General features: G+C 44.8%; 1 long non-coding RNA gene across 6 annotated transcripts in view; it reads left to right on the top strand.

Moving 5' to 3' along the window:
* The window catches only part of LOC144336407 (uncharacterized), a 38,965-nt gene extending 18,554 nt beyond the window's left edge, over window positions 1-20,411 (top strand). Inside the window, exons 2-5 of one of the 6 annotated variants that reach the window (XR_013408176.1) lie at window positions 11,171-11,327; window positions 13,263-13,346; window positions 16,266-16,383; window positions 19,970-20,411. This is a non-coding gene — a long non-coding RNA (uncharacterized LOC144336407). Of the gene's footprint in view, window positions 1-11,170; window positions 11,623-13,262; window positions 13,347-14,967; window positions 16,384-19,969 lie in introns of all 6 variants that reach the window. The other 5 variants (XR_013408177.1, XR_013408175.1, XR_013408174.1 and 2 more) reach the window with 5 other exon arrangements.
* Window positions 20,412-24,118: the final 3,707 nt, after the last annotated feature.

Below are 24,118 nucleotides of genomic sequence, written 5' to 3'. Positions count from 1 at the left end.
GTTATCTGCAAACAGATAGTTTAAGGGAAGATCACATGAGATAGTGCACGTGTCTAGCACATGGGAGCTTTCACTAAATGACATCCTTGTTGGTTGCTACCTCCTCTCATGTCCCTGGAAGTGGGGGCTCCCCTTCTCTGCAGAGTCAATCGTCTATCTGCCTTCCATATTGAGTGGGATCCTAAGAGATGGGCTGCCTGGATGCTGCCTCTGCCTAAACAGGTTTACTCTGAACACATCCTTCAGTCCCATCATTGCCCTGTGGCTCCAGCCCCTTCTCCCAGGCAGAAAGCAATCCCAGGCCTAAAATGCGCTCCCTCCACATGGAGTCCCCTAATACAGAGAAAGAAAGAGGGAAGTGGAGGTTTTCACGATCCAACATTTCTTTTTCTCAAGGTGAGGCCCCCACTGTGCGTCCTGGGGCCAGGAGGCTCTTTGAAGAGGGGACAGGGGAGAGCAGCCAGCCCTAGCACAGCGCCATTCAAGCCACGTTCTGAATGACTCCAAATAAACAGGAGTGAAAAGAGCTGCATACATGCTAATTGTACACCAAACATTTAATATCTGGAAATTCTGCTCCTACTGTTGTTACATACCTGTATCACAGTTTCTAAAAGCTCAACACATTTTTATTGCTCGCCCTTGTGGACCAGATTCTGCCCCCAGTTCAGTGACTGAGATGGGGCTGAGCTCTGCTGGGCAGGCCTTGCTCACTCCTTGGCAGAGTCCACCTTGAATCAGGTGGTTCTTAGATTGTTCTGTGGATTCTGGGGGCTTTGAAGTACGCAGTCTCCTCTTAGTCCAGGGCACAAGGCCCAAGGGTATCCTCTGGCTGCTCCCAGCGTGGGCGCAGGCCTTGGTGGGTACAGAAGTCCTGCTGCCTCTGAAAAGCAGATGGTTTCACTCAGCCTCAGGCCAGGCTCACCACCAAACTCTGCCCCAGATTCTTGGTGTACCATTTCCTTCACAGGTAGGCCAGGGGATGGGCCAGTCCTCTTCTGACAGAGCCCTCATGTCCATGATCACTCACTGCCCCATGCTGCATCTTCCCAGCCCCTCTGTCAAGACAGGGCAATAATGCCTCCTCTGTGTGATCATTGTGAGGGTAAGGTTGTCACCTGACACATAGCACAGGCTCTGAGAGCATCTGTTTCCTCCTTCCCACAGGGGTGGGAGGTTCAATGGTTAGTGCTAACAGGTCACTTACCTCTGAGTCAAGCACTGTGCGTGGCTTTTTTTTTTTATACTTTAAGTTCTAGGGTACATGTGCATAATGTGCAGGTTTGTTACATATGTATACTTGTGCCATGTTGGCGTGCTGCACCCATCAACTCGTCAGCACACACAACTCATCATTTATATCAGGTGTAACTCCCAGTGCAATCCCTCCCCCCTCCCCCCTCCCCATGATAGGCCCTGGTATATGATGTTCCCCTTCCCGAGTCCAAGTGATCTCATAGGGAGTGTCTCATTCAGCAATTGAGTCAGGGAGCCACACCCTCCTGCTCACTGGAGCTTATGGAAATGACTGGGCTCCTCTGGAGCGTTGTAACTAGAGAGGTAATACGAGGAGTCCGGAAGCCTCCAGGCAGAAGAACCCCCTCCAACCTGAAGGCTGCCTGGTGATGCTGGCCAGTCCCAGAGGGCACCGGTACACATGTGCCAACTCAGCCCCAGAAGGAGCCTGAGACTCCCATCCCAGATAATAACACAGGATTACTCAGATATATTATTCTCCACATAGAAAAAATAGCAACACCATCGTGAGCAGAGCCTGCTGAAAGAAGGACTGGCAGCATTTTGGAGATGCATTGCTCTTAGTTGGTTTTATGGCACATTTGCATTTAAATAGATTCTTTAACTCTTTTGCTGAACTTCACAGTAATATAGCCTTAGAAGTGCTGACTAATAGGGCAGCATGTGCTTAATTTTCACTTTGATCTTAACGCTGATACATCGTCTTATCGTCGCCATTCCTGTCCAAATGACACTTGCAAAGCCAAGATTTAAATTAGTTTTTTTGTTATTTTTGGTTAAAACAGACAGCCCCTAGGCCTGCAGACATGGAAGGTGCTCCTCTCACCGTTGGCCCAGCTGGCCCCAGTTCCGAGCTCTTGTTGGAAGTCGTTTCTCTCAGTGGGAACAAGCCTTCCCAACAGCGGGGGAACCCAGTGCCTCTCAGGCAAGCTCTGTTTGGTAGGGGCTCCCGGGACCCTGTCAGGTCCTCTCCTGGGGTCAGCAAGTGCTGTGCTGGGGCTGGCTTGTGCCACCTCTCAAGGGTTGATTATTAAATTTTCAGGAATTTTACATGCTGCTTCTTCAACAGTCATTATTAAAAATTAAATGATGTAAACTTACGAGTAAATTACATTTAAAATCAAGGTAATAGATATTTGAAACTCATTGTTTCATTACGTGCCTGCAATGTATGCTGTTGAGGTCATTCATATCTGTTGTGTTTTTCTGGTGGAAGGATTATATGCTGGTGTTCAGTGAGGTCAGGCTGGTGGCTTGAAATGCACCATAGTGGGAGCATTTACAAACCAGCACCCCACATTTTCTTTCAATAAACTGATTGTTAACCAGCATGTAACCACTGGTAACAACTGGCATGACCTGGAGGTGCTATGGGCCTCCATTCACCCCTCATCTCTCTGGGGCCGCCCTCACGAGGTGCCCACCAACCTCTCAGGGGGTTGTCAGCTCTGGGCAGGACAGTGTAGGGAAGGGAAGTTGCTTCCCTCTACCCTTCTAGTTCTTTGGCTGGTCTATTAATTAAGATGATACAAGACACATTAATAGGAGAAAAAACGTTTTAACTACATACATAGGCATGGGAGTCCCACAAAAACATGAGACTCAGAGAAAGGCCAGATGATGGAGGCTTTTAAGCATTCTTTCTGTTTTTGTTTTTGTTTTTTGAGACAAAGTCTCACTCTATCGCCCAAGCTGGAGTGCAGTGGTGCGATCTCGGCTCGCAGTAACCTCCACCACCCAGGCCTCAGCTTCCAAAGTAGCTGGGACTACAGGCGCACACCACTACACTTGGCTAATTTTTGTATTTTTAGTAAAGGTGGAGTTTCACCAAGTTAGCCAGGCTGGTCTTGAACTCCTGGCCTCATGGGATCCACTCACCTTGGCCTCCCAAAGTGCTAGGAATACAGGCATGAGCCACCGTGCCTGGCTGAGGATTTTAAGCACTCTGAGGTACAGAAAGGAATAGGGGTTTGGGGCTTCTGGGGGGTGGTGAAGACAAATTACGGGACAGGAAGTGGAGGAAATGTCTTGTGAGTAAAGGTCAGCTCGTTATGCAGATAAAAGATTCTCAGGTGATAAAAGTTGTCTCAGAGTAACGCCCTTCCCGGTACAGACACCTTTACTAATAACAGTGTCTTTTATAAATGTACATTTTCTTTACAAAATGTAAAATTTTTTACCTTATTTTAGGCCGTTGAAGGGAAGGTAAAGAGCTTTTCCTGCATTGGCTGGTTGTCTATTTCTTTTAGCTCAAAATAATCAAGACAGCAAAGTGGCACATTTCGGGGTGACACATTCTGAACTTCAACAGCATCTGGCGGATGCCTAGAAGGGCAGCTCTGGGCATTGTAGATGTTTGGCTGGGGCCAAAGGCCAGCACGGTTCCTCTGTGGATGCAGCACAAAGTAGCAAGTAAACGCAGCTGCATGAAAAGCACCTCTAGACGGTCTGCTGGACTGCGCACCCCTCCCTCTTGGCTCTTAGATAATCCCCAAAGGGACCTGTCTCCCATACTCTTCTTCAGCCCTGGACCCACCTCTCCTGGAAGACATCCAATGCCTGAGGCCCCGCAGGTTTTCTCATCCTCAGGACGTCCAAGGTTCCCGCCTTGTGCCTGGATAATGGGAGCAGCCTTCCACTGATTTCTCAGCCCCCAGCCCACTCCCAGGCTGCGTCTAGCTTCACCTTACAAGGCTCTTGTGATGTCTCTTCCCTCCTCTAGGATCTATACTGCCCCCCTACTGCTGCCACAACCAACACCAACTCCCCACTCTGGCTGTCAGTGACCCCAGCCCTGCAGTCCAGGTACTCTTTAGAATGAGGCTCTGGGAGGGAGTTAGCTTATGTTGGTGAACCAGCCCCATTCTATCATGGCCTAGGTCCAGCATCCTTTTGGCCAAAGAGAATCATTGAAATGGCCCAGGTGCCAAGTACCTGAGGTTTCTGCCCTTGGCCCCCATCCTCCAGGTGTCCCCAGCCCCTGTTGCCCTGCAGGGCCCCTGCTCCTGTGCTTGCTCTCTGGCTCCTTGTCCCCTTTGTAAAGCCTGTCCCTGTTTTGGGGTCCACATAAAGGCCATCACTGCCTCTAATCATTTGTCCCTTTAAGAACAAAGGGCCAGACCCACACATGTAATGGGGCATGTGAAAGGCAGTTTGGGCAGACAGCAAATTGCACAAGCTGCCATGTTCCAGGGAGGTGTGAGCCTACGAAGGAGGACTTGTTGGAAATTCTGTGACTTTTCTACCTCTAGCCCTCATCCAGGGCATAATGGGCTGAGTTGGGATGCGGGGGTTTTGCCTTCAACTTTGGTACTGAGAGGGGCTTCAGCGGGACACATGAAGAGCTGGATTCATGTTCTCTGTGGTTTGGTGGTAGCATGGACGGCGTGTGATGTCTGTCTGGAAAACATGCAGGGCAAGGGGCTGCCTGGCCCATGGCTTCTCATACAGGCAGGGCAGGGGAATTAAGAAGAGTCTAGAAGATCAAGGAGGGCATTCTAGGCAAGAAGAACAGCACAGAGGCTGTGGTTGAGATGGCACCTTCCAGCCTCAGGGGCCCCAGCAGCCTGGCTGAAGTGCAGAGAGGTCTTGCGAGAAATTGTGAGGGCCCTGGAGAAGGCAGTTGGGGCCAAGTGAGAGCCCAGCTTCCCTAACCACTCTCCCTACCTCTCTGTCTCCTGTACCAGCTTCCTCTCGATTCTGGTGCCTGGTATGAGATCTCCAGGGCCTCTTCCATGTCTCTGTGTTGCCTTACCTCTCCAGGTTTTCATGCTTCCTCTGCTGCAGCAGCTTCTGGTTCATCCTCCACACCTGCACTCCTCTTCCTACAGCACTGCCTCCTTTACATCTCCCCTTGGATGTCCAGTCAACTTCTCGGTCCCAACATATCCCACTCTGAACTTGTCATTGCTCCCTCAAAACCTGTTTCTCCATTTTCCTCAGCTCTGTGAGTAACATCACCATCCTCCCAGTCAGAAGTCAGAGAGCTGCCTTGAGCCTCCTCTGTCCACATCCAATCTAGTACTACACCTGGTCAAATCTCTCTCTCTCTGATGGTCACTTAAATCCAGTCATTTCTTGCCACTCCCAACCCACACCCATATGCAAACAGCCACCAACACTTGTCCAGCTGCCTGGCCTCCAGCTGTCCGCTGCGTCCTCTACTCCCAGTGATGTATTCTTTACACAGCAGCCAGAGTGGTTTTCCTGAAAACACATATCAAATCATATCACTCCATGGCTTAAGCCCTCCAGTTGCTTCCCACAGCATCCAGATTTAAAGCAGTGGCCCTTCACCCTGGCCTAGAGGGCGCTGTGTCATCTGCTTTCTTCCCACACCACGGGTCATTGTGTCCTCCGCACTTCCTACACTCCCCAGGAGCCCCAGTGACTCTGACCTCCCTTGTCCCTGCCAGGGCACACCTCTCCTGACCAAGGGATTTCTACACATGCTGGTCTTTCCATCTGAAATGCTCTTCCCACAGGACTCCTCTTTCAGAGCTCAGCCTAAATTTCTGCTCCCTGCAGACACCTTCCCTAACACCTCTCCCCAACTCTCTGCTTCCACAGAGATTTCTCCCTCCTCCCCATCCTTTAGTCACCATTATGAAACCACCTTTGCAAAAATTATAACAGTGAGAAAATTATAACAGTGAAAGAGATCTGATCTAACCAATTCCATCTTGCCTTTAATCTCCAAACTGTTTTTGGTCATTACTAGACATGGGCCAAGCTGAATTTGGGAGAAATTTACTGTATAGTTTAAATGATATAATAGCCCTTCCTAAAACTAAACCAACTTTGTAAAGCTCATGAAAAACCTTAAGGTTAGGAAGATGAGATGGGGCCTGAATCTGCTAAGACATAGGCATAAACTTTTACCAGCCATTATTCTGGAGGTCACAAGATTTGCAACTTCCCAATTACTCCTATAAATAACATCACTATTGTGGAACCTAAGATTAGCCTTTTGAGATGTCTTTTCAGACTTTTGCATTTCTAACAACCAGGTGGCTCCACCTGAACCCAAGATTCATGACTCAACAGCCCTGTGGCTTCCCTCCATCAAGACTCAGTGCACAAGGACCATTTTCCATTTTTCAAACTCTTAGGATTCCATCCCCAACCATTCAGCAGCATCCATTCCCTAGCTCCCTGCTGGCCAAGCTCTCTTTAAAAGACCCTAGCCTTGGCCAGGCACAGCCACTCCTGTAATCCCAGCACTTTGGGAGGCCGAGGCGGGTGGATCACCTGAGGTCAGATGTTCAAGACCAACCTGACCAACATGGTGAAACCCTGTCTCTACTAAAGATACAAAAACTAGCTGGGCATGATAGCAGGCACCTGTAATCCCAGCTACTCCGGAGATTGAGGCAGGAGAATCACTTGAACTCGGCGGAGGGCGGGGGCGGGGGGGGGGGGTGGGTTGCAGTGAAACAAGATCATGCCATTACACTCCAGCCTGGGTGACAGAGCAATACTCTGTTTCAAAAAACAAAAACAAAACAAAACGAAAAACAAAAAAACCCCTAGCCTCCCAATTTTGGGGGAAGCTGCTTTAAGTAATAATAAAACTCTGGTCTCCTGTTTGGCTCACTGTAGTGGATTAAACTCTTTCTCTATTGCAATTTGCCTGTCTTGACATCTGGGAAGGAAGCAAGAAGAATCCAATGGGCAGTTACAATTATAGTACTTGATTTTCTTCATAGCACTTTGTATTTTGCTTCCTTCTTGTTCATTCACGCATTGATCCCATAGATAGCATGGAGAGCTGTCCAAGGTGCTGGAGACACAGCAAGAACCACACAGACCTCATCTCTTACCCAGCTGACTGTTAGTTCCTCTGTGCCTGTTCTGTGGCCTACAGGCCTAGCACAGAAAGGGGGTGCAACAAATATTTGTTAAATGAATTTGTTTCCTTCATGGGTTTGTGTAGGGAATAGGCTTGAACTGATGAAAACAGTGTCTTAGCTGTAAAGTCTCATGGACATGGGATAGTTGCAAATCCAATAAACCAGCTGGAATATACCAGAAGGCATTTCGGAGCCCATAACAAATCATTTTTTAGAACAAAGAATCCTTTTGTAATGGAAATAATCCGTTGCTTCCTCTTAATTCTTTGTTGTTCTTGCTCTGGAGATTTTCCTGGGTTCATGAACCCTCTAAAATGATATGCAAAATGTGGGCATGCACACATCCTCGACACTTCTTTGAGGTGCTCATATCTTCCATTAGACTCTTAGATTTCCATTACTCTGAAAAGGTCAGGAGACGTGGCTCTGGCCTGTGCATTTTTTCAGTACTGTTTTGATGGTGCCCTTTCCTAGTGAGTCAAGTACACTGGTAATTGTCTATTTTTAGAAAACAGCTCTTTATTAGCTACAAACCTCCATCTAGCCATCAGTAAATGAATCGCCAGGTCCATGCACTCAGTGAAAACTCTTGTATATAAAGCATAACAGTGCTTTCTAATACTGAGATGGAAAAATATCTTTTCACTGTATTTCAAAGAGGCTGAAGGCAACAAGTCTTTAAAAATATGAAAAGCAAGATATGTTGCTCAAAAGCAGAAGAGCCCTTGGAAATTTCTTGTTAAGGCAAAAAAAATTTAAAGAAAGGACATTCTCAGTTTCAAGCTGCTACTGAGTCTCACAGTGAACTTCACTCATTCTGAGATGAAGGATTTCTTCTCCCAAGATTAACATTGCAGAGGAATTTTTAGAAGTCACAGTCCCTTGAGCAGCATCCCTTAGGAAAAAACCTGAGCTCCAGCTCCTTGAATCTAAGAGTGAAATCCCATCCACTCCCCATTCCCCATTCTGCCAATTCCCCTGTCCCTTAGGGAGCCAGCCTCCATTTATGTCCCCTCCATCAAATCCAAGGCCAACTCTGGCCATACCCTTTACCCCCTTGTGGCCAGTGGTACCACCTCACCTAGTCCCCTCCCTAGCCAGCACTCTGCCCAGGAATCTGCTCCAGACTCTGCCCCAGGGAGTCTTCCAGGAGGGCAAGTGTCTGTCACTTCCTCTCCTGATTGTCCATTTCCCTGTGTGGCCCTCCTGGGACTTTCCCCATGGTGCTCTTTCTTTTGTGGACCCATCTGTCCACCCACCACCCTTCTGGCCACCTCATTCCACATCCCAGCTTCCAAGGTAGGGGCAGGGAGCACGGTGGGTGGGAGCAGCCTGGAACCCTATGCTGAGTCAGGTCAAGTCACCTCTTTTCCCCCTCTGAGAGCCAAATCTGACCCTACAGCCCCCACCTGTGTTTTGCCTCCCAGAATACCCCAACCAAGTAGGCCTGTGAGAGGATTCCTGGGGTACAGAGGGAAAGTCACCCACAGATACCACAGAGTTACTAAAGGGTCAGGAAAAAGAAGCAGGAAGGAGGGGAGAGCAATTTACAATAGTGCTTAGGGCTGTCCTGTTACCTCCCTGCTTTAGGATCCTTGATAAGGTTTATAACATTTTCAAAGAGTTTCTAAAGCTTTCTTCCATGTCTGCAGGCTTTGAGGATGTACTGCCTTGACATAGTGGCTTCCAGGTCTGGACTGGTCTGGATAAGCTGATGCATTTTTGCATAGTCCTCAAGGTTAAAGAAAGTTACACTTCAGGAGATTTTGGTTTGTTTTGCTTTTTTGGGGTTCATTTTCTATTATGGAAAATTGCAAACACGTGCAACAGTAAAGTTAATAGAATGATACACCTCTATGTATCCCCCAGCCAGCTTTTGACAGTTTCATTTGCACCAGTCTTGGTTCATCTTTGTCCCCCACCCCATCTGCCCAGTGAATTATTTTGAAGAAAATTCCAGAATTCATAGCATGTGGCCGGGCGCGGTGGCTCAAGCCTGTAATCCCAGCACTTTGGGAGGCCGAGACGGGCGGATCACGAGGTCAGGAGATCGAGACCATCCTGGCTAACACGGTGAAACCCCGTCTCTACTAAAAAAATACAAAAAACTAGCCGGGCGAGGTGGCGGGCGCCTGTAGTCCCAGCTACTCGGGAGGCTGAGGCAGGAGAATGGCGCAAACCCGGGAGGCGGAGCTTGCAGTGAGCTGAGATCCGGCCACTGCACTCCAGCCTGGGTGACAGAGCGAGACTCCATCTCAAAAAAAAAAAAAAAAAAAAACAAAAAAAAGAATTCATAGCATGTAAATATTCCCATATGAATCTCCAAAAGATAAAGAATATTTTATGTAAACATGACCATAGTACAATGATCACATCTAAAAACTTTGATGATAATTCCCTCATATCATCAAATATGCAGTCAATATTTACCTTTCCCTCACTGTTTCATAAATGGTTTTATTTTGATGCTTTGTTTAAATCAGGATCCAAGTAAGGTCTACACTTTGCAATAGGTTGTTATAGTTCACAAGTCTCTTTCAGTTGGAGTTACCCTTCCAACTCTTTTTTCCTCCTTATAAATTGTTTGTTGGAGAATATACTTCACCGTTAGCCATTCTCTTCATTTTTTTGTCATTGCTTCTGCCTTCTCTGAGATTCTTGTTTTTTTCTTGCTCCACCTCTGTCTTTCTTCAAATATCTGATGGGGCTTGGCTGCCCACTCATTTCATTTAGAAGGAGGATGGGAAGTCTTTCTCTTGGGCTGTTTGTTTCCACAACTGGGGACTGTTTAGTCTTTCCCAAAGGGGATGCACGTCTGCCTACCAGCTTTTCCTTGGGCAAGGTAGGGGAGGGGATTTGGGGCCTGGCTACTATGTCATCATTAATTTAATCCCCTGTTCTGGAGATACACTCCTTCTTCAGCAGTGCCAGCTGCTCCGAGGCTCAGTCTTTCCAGAGTTACCTCCTGAAGAATGGGAGATGGGGAATGGGAGTCTGGGGCCTGTTGATGTTCATCAGTCAAAGAGCACCAAGAGCACACCTGTAGCCAGACACATTTGGGGTTTATTGACTTATTAATGAGGGAAACTGCCATCATGGAGAACTATGGGTGCCTCTGGAAGAGATAATTAGGAAAGACTTGGAATTGGATTTGAGTTCTCTGGATTGGGTGCTGGCAAATTCAAGAGTAATCCTGTGATGACTTCATGAATCTTGTCTGGGAGTTGGGAGGAGTGAAGCAGCGCAAAAGCTGTAATCAATGAAGAAGCCACAGCCACTTGTATTTGCCAGAAAGAGAGGTGCCTTGGTCATTTTTCAGGTTTGGACAGGGTTGCTGTTTTTATGGATGCCCAGGCGTGGTTATGGAGTGGCTTTGTTTTTATCCTTATCCATCACAGTCACAGAGTGGCCTTGTCTGATGTAAGTGTTCTGTGAAATTGTTTTTGTTCAGCAGGAGACTGTCAAGGGCTAGCTATCTGTGCCAGCCAGCTCCCAGGGGCTGGTCTTTCCTCTCTCTGGTCTAAACTGCACCTGTGTGCTCAGTCCCCTGACACCTCTTGTGCTGAATCCTCCCTGCTCTTGGCTCACACAGCTAGCTGACCAGCTCTCCTCCCTGCCAGCTCTCAGCTCTCAACCCCCAGCTTCCTCTGGTTTGTGAGGTCAGCAGCCACTCAGACAGCTGGTTTCCACATTTTTATTGCCTTCCTCTCTTCTATGGTCTCTTCGCCTGTCTCTTTACCTTATTGGGCTTATGCCTTTTTGTTTGTCTGGACGTTTCTTTGCTGTCATTTTAGAGGACTTTGGGGAAAGGCAGAGGTAGGTGACAGCATCTCCACCACATATTTTATTGGAAGTCCTATCATGATTTCAGTTCAGCCCAGCTTCTCAGAAAACTGCTCCTCAGTGAGGCCTTTCTGCCTTTTGTGGGGAGATGCCTGATACTTCTGCTCAATAAATCTCCTCCTTGATAAAATAGGGAGAAGCTGTGTGGACTATAGACCAATATTGGGATGAAGAAAGTTCCAATTCCCTTATTTAATGAGAACTGTATTTTTCCGCAGGCATTTCACTGTGTCATCTGACCCCACACTGGCGCTATGGCATCATCGGGAATCTTATGGATTCGTTTGTCTTCCAAAGTGGATTTCCCTTGGCTGAGTTACTTAGTTCCTTTATGTATGGAGCAGGAGAAATATTTGCTTCTTGCAAACTGTCAAGGTAGCAAACGGACACTTTAATAAGAACCATACTTCTCATCTGTGAGATTCAGTATTTTTAATTAACTAGGTGGACAGATCCTTGTCTCTTTTTTTAAGGTATAAATTATTAAAGGCCACAAGGGGAAAATGTCCATTTAATGCAATGACATGCTCATACCATCTGTCTCAGCAACTCGGCTTCACTCAGTTGTACTCTGTGGAGACATAATGACAATATTACAAAAGAATCATCACTAAGATGCCATCGCAGGGAGCCGAGACTCTTCCACCATCATCATAATTACACATCCCTGGTAATGTGTCAAACGCGGAGAAAATATCATTGTAGATATCCCTCAAGAAGGAAGTCAGTCCTGGGGATGGGAAGACTGATTCCAGTTCTGAAGATCCCCAGGTGTTCACTTTTTTGTGGCAAACTTGTCAGGGGTGGGAGACTGCAGGTGCAGGAGCTGCACAGAGTGGCCTGGAGTGAAATCCACTTATGATACCTTTCACAAATCTTGTTCATATATATATATATATATATATATATATATATATATATATATATATATAAAATCACATTTTTGAAGAGCCGTATTTGCATGTAGACTGAGATTTGTTACTGGAAGTGAATAAACTCTCTGAAAGAGGAGGGTATGTTATTATTAAGCAACCACTCTTATTAGTAGGAGGTACAATACTAACAATACAATAGCACTACCCACTGTGATTTATACAGCAACTCTATGTGCCACAGGTGGGGCATATTTTGTTTCACAACAGCCCAAGTTTGCCAGTGAGGACAAAAGGCCAGAGAGGTTGATAACATGTTACAGTTAGGGAGTGATGAAACCTCCCTTCAAACCCAAGTCTAACTCAGCTCAGGGTCCCCTCCTCCAGGAAGCCTTCCTTGACATCTGTAAGCCCTCCACTGTGGCACTTGCCTCGCACCTCAGGAACTGCTGTGTCTTCCCCGCTTGTTAGACCACAAGAGCAGGCTGAGAACTTCTTCCTCACTTATTCCCAGTCCTGATCCAAGGTATCCTCTGGATAACTTCCTCCCAAACTCTCCCAGTGCCAAACTGCGTCCCTCCCTCCTCTGTGGTCAGTGTTGCCACCTGTCTGTCTCTGGCTTATGCTCATGGGGACCTGGGATGAGAACTCTGAAAAGGGCCATTTCTTATAATACAAGCAAAACATGAAGTCACTAGCACTGGGGCTGAGGTTTTTCTACAAAAGGAGCAAGACTAATAAACAAAGAAGGAGCAAAGGATGAGAAACGGCCAGTCCAGCTGCAAGGCAGCCCTCCATATAGACATGCATTTTGCAGCTGATCTCTTGTGGGCAGCTCCCTGCAGTAAGCAAAGGCACGAATAGACTGGGGAGTTGGTGACAAAGGCCAAAGTCTGTGCAGCTAGGAGAGTAAAGACAGCACATGATGAAGGCCATAGCCCCAAAGGACTGAGAAGGCAGAAAAAGCCTTATGTTTTAAACTTAGAACCACATCCTATTTGAGTCTAAGACATGAGGAAGAGAAGACATTCAAAAGAAACAGCCTCCTTGGGTGTGACGGAGAACACTGGGTAGATTATGCTGTGGGTAATGATTTCTGACATTACAGTGGAGGACAGGCTCTAAGCGGGACTGCCTGGGTTTCGGTCCCAGCTGTGCCACTTTCCAGTATGGGACCTTGGGCTAATTGTTAAGCTATCTGTGCCGCAGTTAACCTTCCATAAAATGGGAGTGACAATAGTATCGATTTCGTTTTGAGGATTAAGTAGGTTAATACTATGAAGAGCTCAGAAGAGGACCTGGTCAATCAGCAGAGCCCCTGTGGACTGACACCTGCCATATGCCAGCTCCGTGCCCTGCACTTTATGGGGGGTGAATCACAGGAGCCTCTCATACTCCTCTGAGGCTGGCATTTTGATTAGCACCTCCCATTTCACAGGTAAAGAAACGAAGGCACAGATTGCCTACCTGTATTTCCCAAGATCACACAGCTAAGCAGCAGCAAAGCCAGGAGTGGAATCTGGTAAGAATCCCTCTCCTAACCACTGGGCTATGCTGTCTTTCAAAAGCGCTCTTCTTATTAGGGTAGAGGTACCGGTTGGGGGTAGAATTGTGTCCCTCCAAAAGATCTTTTGAAGTCCTAACCCCCCCCCCCATGCCTGTGAATGTGACCTTATTCGGAAATAGGGTCTTTGCAAATGTAATCAAGGTAAGATGAGCTCATACTGGATTAAGGTGGGTGCTAGTACGATGACTGGTGTCCTTAAAAGAAGAGGGAGATTTGGACAGACACACAGAGAGAACACCATGTGACACCGGAGATTAGAATAATGCATCTACAAGCCAAGGTATGCAAAGGGTGTCAGCAACAGACAGAGGCCTGGAAGAAGCAAAGAAGGATCTCTGCTAGAGGCTTCAGGGAGGGCATGGCCCTGCCTGCCCCTTGATTCCAGGCTTCTATCATGCAGAAGTGTGACAGCACACACTTCTTGTGTTTTAAGCCACCAGATTTGGGATGCTTTGTTACAGCAGGCCTAGGAGTCTAATATAAATGTATATAGATGTATAGATGTATACATGTATAGTCTAAATGTATTTAGATGTGTATTTCCATAGAAACTTGCTCTTTGAGAGTACGAACTTCTTCCTACAATGTGGTGTATGGTTAGGTAGGTAGGCTTATGTATGATTGCCAGCCAAAGCTGACTTGGTTGCTAACATATTTTATTAATAACTACAGATAAGGCCTGTCTGAATAGGAACCTTTGAGGAATGAGGTTGTTCATAGGCTGACGGAATTCAGGTTGGAGCTCACATCCTCTCTGAATCACAGTCATCAGTCTGGTGGACAAAGGGAAGAACAGAGTGATACATATTGATACTTAGGTCCTAAGTTAAATGTACGAGGTCCCCAGTTCAAGTCCTAGGGTGTCGATCACCCACAGAGCCTGTGCAGAGTAAGTTCCAGGCTCAGCATGTGGGAAGGAAAACAGAAACATTGGATGCAGCAGATACTTGCTAGATCCAGTCATCCTTGGAGGAGAGTGTGAGAGCTTGTATAGAAAATTCAACCCCAGCTAAGCTGTATAAAGTCAGTGGGTCCTGTCTGGACAGCGTGGCATGTGGTTTTATTGCTTAACATGTAGTTCTAGTTTGCACTTGCTGAAGATGGCAGGGCTGTCTGCATGAATGATGAGAACACATACTGTTGGGAGCTTCAGTCTGTTTTTCTGCTATACTATAGACTTCCACACAAATGCAGACCAGTAGTTGAGGAAATGATCAGCCTGTCAGGGATGGCCTTGCAAACTTTCAGAATGATAGCAAATGCCACTGGACAGAGCATGAGGGACCCAGAGACCACAGGGTTCCACATAGCAAGAACCTTCCATTCCCATTGCCAAGTGGCTGGAGGAAAGTTGCATTTATTGAGTCTTTTTCTAAACCAAAGACAAAGTTCGTACCCAAAGTCACAGCTCTGCCAAGGCCCCTGAGTGACCCCCAGAAGAGAGCATCAGCTGCTTCTCTCCAAGACACAGCCCTAACCGAGCCTTGTTTATGTTGGGCCTTGCGTAAACATATGTTTCTTATTCTCTCAACAACCATATGAGATAGGTATAATATTTTTCTATTTTGCTCATGAGGAAATGGCCTGTCTAGAGTCACCTGCTGGGATTCAAACATTCATTCTGACGTCTGAGAATTTCTCTCACACCTCCATATCCCACGGACCTCAGTTCCAAAGGAAAGTATCTTTCCATCATGACACCCAAATTGTCAACGTGACATTTTGAAACATATGTGAGAGACTGAATGACTGACTACATATGATGATGAGATTCTGACTTGCAATCTGTATAGGCACAAAACTGCAAAGCTAAACCACAACCACTGTGGTGACCAGCCCGGAAGGGTCAGAACCCGGCGGCGACTGCAGCTTCCCTTTGTTTTATCCTTGTCCCCTCCCCAACACAGGACAAACCAGAGAAAGCCCAATATGTGCCCCAAAGCAATCATATAGGATGCCCCACTTCTAGTTAGTCTGCCTCCAGCTCCCCCACACCAACAGCCTCCAGTCAGAGCACACCTGAAGCCTCCCCTTTTCCACTAGGAAGCATCCCCACTCCCTGCCTGCCTTGGAGCCTCTGCCCAACACCATGGTGCTGGCTGTGGCTGACTCCCTTGCTAGAGCTCTGAATGAATGGCTTCCGCTTGCTCTCATCTGGATGGTCTTTGTTGTTTTCACCTACGTTTGTTAAGAATATTCTGCATGTAAAAGAAACTACCATCAGAGTGAACAGGCAACCTACAGAATGGGAGAAAATTTTTGCAATCTACTCATCTGACAAAGGGCTAATATCCAGAACCTATAAAGAACTCAATCAAATTTACAAGAAAAAAACAAACAACCTCATCAAAAAATGGGCAAAGGATACGAACAGACAGTTCTCAAAAGAAGACATGCATACAACCAACAGACACATGAAAAAATGCTCATCATCACTGGCCATCAGAGAAATGCAAATCAAAACCACAATGAGATACTATCTCACACTAGCTAGAATGGCAATCATTAAAAAATCAGGAAACAACAGGTGCTGGAGAGGATGTGGAGAAATAGGAACACTTTTACACTGTTGGTGGGACTGTAAACTAGTTCAACCATTGTGGAAAACAGTGTGGCGATTCCTCAAGGATCTAGAACTAGAAATACCATTTGACCCAGCCATCCCATTACTGGGTATATACCCAAAGGATTATAAGTCATGCTGCTATAAAGACACATGCACACGTATGTTTGTTGCGGCACTATTCACAATAGCAAAGACTTGGAATCAACCCAAATGTCCATCAGTGATAGACTGGATTAAGAAAATGTGGCACATATATACCATGGAATACTATGCAGCCATAAAAAAGGATGCGTTTGTGTGCTTTGTAGGGACATGGATGCAGCTGGAAACCATCATTCTCAGCAAACTATTGCAAGAACAGAAAACCAAATACCGCATGTTCTCACTCATAGTTGGGAATTGAACAATGAGATCACTTGGACACAGGTAGGGGAACATCACAAACCGGGTCCTATTGTGGGGAATGGGGGCGGAGGGATAGCATTAGGAGATATACCTAACGTAAATGACGAGTTAATGGGTGCAGCACACCAACATGGCACATGTATACATATGTAACAAACCTGCACGTTGTGCACATGTACCCTAGAACATAAAGTATAATTTAAAAAAAAGAATATTCTGCATGTACAAGTGCTCAGATAACTGGCGATGAAACTTACCAAATAAACAGGACCTTGGTGATAATATCACGCACGGCCTCCGGTGAGGAAAGCAAACTAGGGAAATTAAAATTCTGTTTTACACTAAAATAAAATTCTTTAAATTCTATCTCCACCATTTCAATATTACATTTTAAATATTGCCTGCCTCATTATCCCACCCACCCCAAAGGGTCTCTCTTGGCAGGAAGGGGAAAGGGTGAGAGTGGGGACAGATTGTTTTTGTCACATCTATCTGAGAAGCAAGGACTGCCTGACAATTTGGAAACAGCAGAACTCAGTGGCATGTCCTCTGAAGAGAGGGAAGGACAGGGTTTGCGATGCACTGGGGGGTGCCCTCTAGGTATAAAAGGACAATTTAGCATGTGCAAGCCATAGCTCAGCAAGAAGCTCCTGCTTTGAGAAATTATTGCTGGGCAGTTATAAGCCAGCAGTCTCTACAGGTACGGAAAGCCATGTCCATAAATGAGAAGGCAGGGTCCTGGACTCGCTGCATTTTTGTAAAAAAAAAATGGAAGGACACAAACTGCAGTGCCAACAGAGGTGAATTCTGAGTAGCGGGGGCGGTGGGGTAGGAGGAACAGATGACTTCTGTTTTGTTTTCATTTACTTTTGCTCTGTGTTGTGTGTGTGTGTGTGTGTGTGTTGTGTGTGTTGTGTGTGTTGTGTGTGTGTTGTTTGTGTTGTGTGTGTGTTGTGTGTGTTGTGTGTTGTGTGTGTGTTTTGTGTGTGTGTGTTGTGTGTGTGTTGTGTGTGTTGTGTGTGTGTTTTGTGTGTGTGTTGTGTGTGTGTGTTGTGTGTTGTGTGTGTTATGTGTTGTGTGTTGTGTGTGTTGTGTGTGTGTTGTGTGTTGTGTGTGTTGTGTGTGTGTGTTGTGTGTTGTGTGTGTGTGTTGTGTGTTGTGTGTGTTGTGTGTGTGTTGTGTGTGTGTGTGTGTTTTCCATGTGTTCTGCAATAAACACCCCAAACTGCTGGAATTAGAAAAGTTAATTTTAAGAATATAAGTGTTGGGGTGTTTGGGAAGATGGTGTATCTTTCAAGACATCATGAAGTGATGGCATAAAAATCACCATATGAAAGGTCACTGCTGAGAGGCAAGCTGTGAACTCATAAAACGTTCCTGTGAGAAAATATTTTGAAATTGATAAGAAGTGTTGGAGAGTAAAGAATTTGTTAGTATCTCTAGGGTTAGAAATCACAGTGAGCACAGTGAGCTCAGGGCGCTTGCACTGACTGTTCCCTCTGTCCTGACACTTTTCCCTAGATTTCTGCCTGCCATCCTTCCTCATTTCCTCAGGTATTTGCTCCAGATCTTCATCAGACCACGCCGTATAGAAAGCATCCCCCACACTCTGTCACAAACATGTTTACCTGCTCATTGTCCTCCCCTCACTAGTCCCTGCCTGACAGCAGGGACTAGGTCTGTTTTGTTCATTGATATACATATGCCTGGGGCTTGAAACAATAGATATTATAGGTGCTCAAAGTATTTGTTGAATGGACAAATGAGTAAATGAATGAAGCAAATCCAAACCAGTTAGAGGTTTTAAGGGTGGTACAAGTGTTACTTTCTGGTATTGGGTTGGGAGACCCAAGTCTGTCTCCTCATGGGCTCCTTGAAGGTGATATGTACACTGGACTCTCAAAGCAACGCAATGGCCTTGGCCTCAAACTTCCACATATTTAAACTTTAATGAGCTCTTCCAGCCCATGAGAACAGGGTTTAAAGGACTTAGGGCTATAGAACCCAGATTGTGGCTTAAAAGTTTCAACTTCCACTAAAAGGAACCAGAGTTCCTCAGAAGAGTGGCTGATTTCATGCCTGGGGCTGAAAGCATACAAGATGAGACTGGGACACATTGTCATGCCTGAAAACAAGAAGCTCTTAATGTCTACTAGAGTGACGACAAAATAGACCCCAGAACCAGCCTGATGGGGTTCCCATTGCCCAAAGACAGGGCCATTTGAATAATGATGGCAGTGTTTTGAAACATACCAAATATATTAAAATCTATGAGTTCATATAGATACTATTTAAACAATCCAAAATAAAACAAAATTAATCCATTATCTTGGGAAATTGATAAGGTGCAAATACATTATTCTGGAAATTTATAAAAGGAAGGGAAAAAAATTGAGCATTGTTCCTGTTCTTTTCTACAGTCTGTATTTCAAGATAACCAAATAAAGAGAAGAGATAATGTTTCCTCTGTAGAAATCTGTTCAAGCTAATAAATGAAGAGGGAATGAGATGTTTAGAAAATCACCATTTTGCAAATCCCCAGTGAAATGATGGATTTAGGTAGCAATAATTAATGGTTGCTAACCATTAAGTAAAAGTCAATGGAGGATATGATAATGGGTGGATCAGGGTGAAAAACTAAACCCACTGATCAATGTCATAGTCACTGAGGGTGGCAACCAGACTTAGGTGTCTCTTGGGCTGATGCAATCGGAAATACATGGCGCCACCTACGAAGTAATCTTGCACACAAGCACATACACACAAACACACACACAAGCATGAATCTAATAAAGCCTTTGACTGTAACTCACAGGAGATAGGAACTACTGGGGATAGAGGAAGAGATTAACAGACTGTCCCTGGAAGCAGTAAGCCAAATTGAGATATGTGAAAAACTCTACAGGATAAATGACTCTCTTTCTTCAGCAACCATACGGCTTTAAAGAAATAGAAGAGGGAAGTGTTAGATCAAAGGAGACCTGAGACAGACCAGTCAAATGCAGTATGTGGCCCTTGTTTGCATCCTGACTTGTACGAACCAACCTCAAAGTTATTTTCAAGATAATCAGGAAAAAGTGAAGATAAGCCAAGTATTAGATACTATTAGGAATTATAATACTTATTTTGTTGAACGTGATGATTTTGTGATTAGAGTTTTTAAGTCATTAGTTTTAAAGCTACATACTGAAGTAGTTGCTCACACAAGTATATGATGTCTAGGATTTGCTTTAAAATACTCAAGCAAAAAATAGAAGTGGAAGAACAGCTGAGACAAGAATGTTGAAAAGTGGAAGCAGGTGTGGTCCCTGTGGTTTTACAACGATGTACCTTCTCCTCCTCTTGGGAAGGAGGGCAGATTTGCTTATTTTTAAAAACTTCCAATTTATCATAGACTAATACTTTTATAAAATACAATAAATACAAAATACTTTTATAAAATTACAAAAAAATTAAATGATAAAAAACCATACATACAAGATGTAAGTCAAAATTTGTCATTGTACTCAACAGGCATAAAATTATGTTTCAATAAATATAATCAAAACAAGCATATCATATAAAAAGAGCAAAGACTTTTAAAACTCTTTTTTTTTTTTTTTGGCAGAGTCTCACTCTGTCGCCCAGGCTGGAGCACAGTGATGCTATTACAGTTTACTACAGCCTCCAACTCCTGGACTCAGGTGACCCTCCTGCCTCAGCCTCCTGAGAAGCTGGGACTATAGGCATGAGCCACCCCGCCTGGCCAAGGCAGAAGAGATGTTAAAGCAATTTCAGCAAGCTCAGAATATTCATTTTAAACTGTTATCCAAAAATAAAGCAAATAATGTTGTATTTTCAAAATTTGTCTTCAGTCCTTGGTCAGTAGCCAGTTTCAATTTATTCTGTAAAGTCATAGTTTCATTTAAATTATCCACATCTATTGATGAAAGAAATAGATTCCAGAACCATAGTTTTATTATGTGAGCATTATATTTGATATAAATAAAATTCAAATTTCACAAGTATACAGGTATACAGTAATAGGCCATCCACTACATTTCTGATTATTGTTGCTGAGACAAAACATGTCATAAAAATCTGTAGAAATTCTAATTTTTGGTTTTGCCTTTTGATGTTTTCTTGCCTTCCTTCTTTACATGGAAATTTAAAGATCATTAAAAATACCTAACAAATACCATATGATCTCACTCACATGTAGAATCTAAAATAAAGTAGAAGCAGAGAGTAGAACAGTGGTTACTAGAGAGTCAGGAGGGGAGAGGGAAGAGGAGAATGTGGAAAGGTTGGGGACAACCGGTACAAAGGTACAATAGGCAAGATAAGTCCTAGCGTCTATGGCACAGTAGGGTGACCATGGTGAACAGTAAGGTATTGTATATTACAAAAGAGCTACAAGAGAGGTTTTTGAATGTTCTTACCACAAAGAAAGATAAGTACATGAGGGAGAAGATATGCTAAATACACAGATTTGATCATAACACATATGTACCAAAACATCAAATTGTACCTCATAATATGTGCAATTACAGTGTGTCAATTTAAAAATTAATTTAAAAATAAATGTAAGAGACCTAAGATATCAGAAAAATCAGCAAGTCTGGATGTCCAATTTACATCTTTAAACACTGGATCAAACGGATTCCTTATCTTGCAGAAGCATGATGACTTTATTCTGCATTTTGTTCCTGACAGACTTCTGCCAAAACGATTGAATCTCAGCATGCAGTAAGAGATTATTGGGTTCCACTCACATATTACCACATAAAAGAAGGAAAATCTTTAGTGCATTTGTCTTCATGTAATTCACAAATTCTTAATTCATTCCTGGGTATACTATTCAGTTCACTGGGGGGTCTTTTAGGATTTTTTTAGTGTTTTTGGTAGCAAGACTTTCTCACGGAATGAAACCATGCATTTGACTTACATTCTGCCACAAACTCCTTAATCCGGATGACTGCTCTCTCTGCTCCAGAATATTCTCCTGTCACTGCAGCGGTCAGAACACAAGAATACACTCTCCACACACTTTAAACTCAAAGCCACATTTGTGGACAATGTACCTTTCATCGGTTTTTGTTGTTGTTTGAGATAGGGTGGTCTTCACCCTGTTGCCCAGGCTGGAGTATGGTGATGCAATCATGGCTCCCAGGTTCAAACGAGCCTTCCACTTCAGCCTTCCAAGTAGTTAGGACCACAGGTGTACCACCACCTGGTTAATTTGTTTAGTTTTTGAAGAGACAGGGTTCTACTATGTTGTCCAGGCTAACCTCAAACTTCTAAGCTCAAGGGGTCTTCCTGCCTCAGCCTCCCAAAGTGTTGGGATTACAAATGTGAGCCACCACGCCCAGCCTCTTTCATAGTTTTATGTAGTTCAGAGCTAGTTGTGTTGATTGGTAATGGAGCTAAATTCTTCATATCGGCATCATGTTCAAATTGCACACATACTAGAATTGCAACATTGGCAAACCCACACATTCTTTGAACTACAGTGAAAAATTCACCAGTTTTATCTGTTCTAAGGGTTGGTTTTCTCTATCAGTGGGCAGTTCTTGAGTACATCAAGCTATGTTATTGAAACATGGAGTTAAAATAACACAGGGTTAAAAATAAATAATTGGACTGTTATTTCTCTAATTTAATAATTTGATAAACCAAAACCAAACAAGCTTGAATAAAAATTGAAAATAAGAAATTATAAAATAAGTAAATGCTTACATTTCTCAGATTTTTATAACTTTGGATTTCAATCATCAAACTAAACTGAAACCATACATGTTGTAACATGTATGTAGTACACAGATTATACCATGCACAATTTGTCATGAGAGCAAACTGGTCCTACCCTGGAGATGAGTCTAGTGGTCAAGCACTTGGGTGTCATGGCAATGTCCGACTGCTATAGAAGTTACTCAATGCTTGCTCTAGTTTCTGTACTGATTTCCTCAGGGATCAGGAAGAGATTGTAGACAGTATGGGTTCATGGAGCACAGGCATTGCACTATTCTCTGTGCTTTTGAGTGTATATGTTTTTTATTACTGCATAACAAACTATCACAAAATTAACATCTTAAACCCACACACAGCTATCTCACAACTTTCTTGGGTTAGGAGTCCAGGCGGGCCTAGCTGGGTCCTTTGCCCACAGTTTCAGAAAGCTGCAGTCAAGGTGTCAGGGGGCTGCATTCCCATCTGAAGGATGCAACTTGGAAAGAATGCGCTTCAAGCTCACTCAGGTTTGGAGAACTTCAGCTTCTCACAGTGGTGGGACTGGGGTCCTCAGCTCCTGTGGGCTGCTGCTCCCCTCCGGCGGTTTATAAGGCAGCTGTTTGCTTCACCGGGACCAGTAGAAGAGAGAGAGTCTCTGCTGCTCAAAGTCTCTTTTAAAGAGCTCACTTGATGAGGTCACACCTGGCCAGGTAAATCACTCTTTCGGTTAAAGTCAATTGATTAGAGATCTTAACTGTATCTTCAAAATTCCTTCACCTTTACCACTTAAAGAAACCTATTCACGGACACCACCACATGGGGACATCATGGGACTGTCTTAGAAGTCTGCCTATCACAGTATGTGTTTGAAAAAAAAAACTTTAAAAAATTTTCTTAATAATGGTAACAAAAGGAAGTTATGCCTAAATATCTGGAAGCAAGATAAGTTCAGCTTTCTCTGTAGCTGTTTTAGACCCAGGCCCCAAGATCATTCTCATTACTGCCCAGCACCAGAGGGATAAGAGGGCATGTTGTCCTGTGCCCGGAGCAGGAGGGCAAGAAGGCCTTTCCACTGTCACCCTCAGCACAGGGCACATACTGTGGGGACAGAGCAAGCATCCCAAAAGGAAGGAGGATGGATGGCTCGGCCTTTCCTGCCCTGGGGGAGCAACCTGCCCCTTGTAACACTTTGCCTCCTGAAACCATGGAAGGAAGAAATGAGAAAGATCACTTCACATATGCCGCATCCTCATTCCCTTAGATAAGACCTATGCTAGGCCAGGAACGGTGGCTCACACCTGTCATCCCAGCACTTTGAGAGGCCGAGGTGAGCAGATCACTTGAGGTCAGGAGTTCAAGACCAGCCTGGCCAACATGATGAAACCCCGTCTCTCCTAAAAATACAAAAATTAGCCAGGCATGGCAGCGGGTACCTGTAACCCCAGCTACTCGGGAGGCTGAGGCAGGAGAATCCCTTGAACCCAGGAGGCAGAGGTTGCAGTGAGCCGAGATCGTGCCATCGCACTCCAGCCTGGGGGACAAGAGTGAGACTTCGTCTCCAAAACAAACACAAAAAACCTATACTCCGTGCACCCTCCAAAAGTAAGCAGCCTCTTCAGTGTCTCTGAATTCCAGCAACATACCTCCAGTCGGGCAGGGGTGGGAGGAGGCCAGGATGGTGTGTGGAGCTTCCTGCCCCTCACCCTCATTCCTCCCTAGAAACAAAAAATCATAGCAGCAAGGGAATGGAAGAGTGACTTGAACTCTCCTGGAGTCTGGCAGTGACTTCTGGGGAAGATGCTTTTGTTCTAGTGGACCAGCCACGGGTGTTTAGTGGAAATATCCTTGGACTAGAAAAAGGTTCACTGAGTTTCCAAAACTCACTGGAAATACTGCCCATTGTATACATTTTGCACTTCACTTTGCAAATTTCTGATTTTTCACTTGGTCTGGGCAGAATTGTAGAGAACTTGAAGCACTGAAGACCTGAACTCATTTATTAGTTTTTAGTAGATTCCTCGGGAGTCTCTTTATACAATACATGTGA

The sequence above is a fragment of the Macaca mulatta genome, chromosome 18, assembly GCF_049350105.2.
Source record: "Macaca mulatta isolate MMU2019108-1 chromosome 18, T2T-MMU8v2.0, whole genome shotgun sequence".
NCBI classification, from domain to species: domain Eukaryota; kingdom Metazoa; phylum Chordata; class Mammalia; order Primates; family Cercopithecidae; genus Macaca; species Macaca mulatta.
This window is presented reverse-complemented; position numbering and strand designations above follow the sequence as displayed.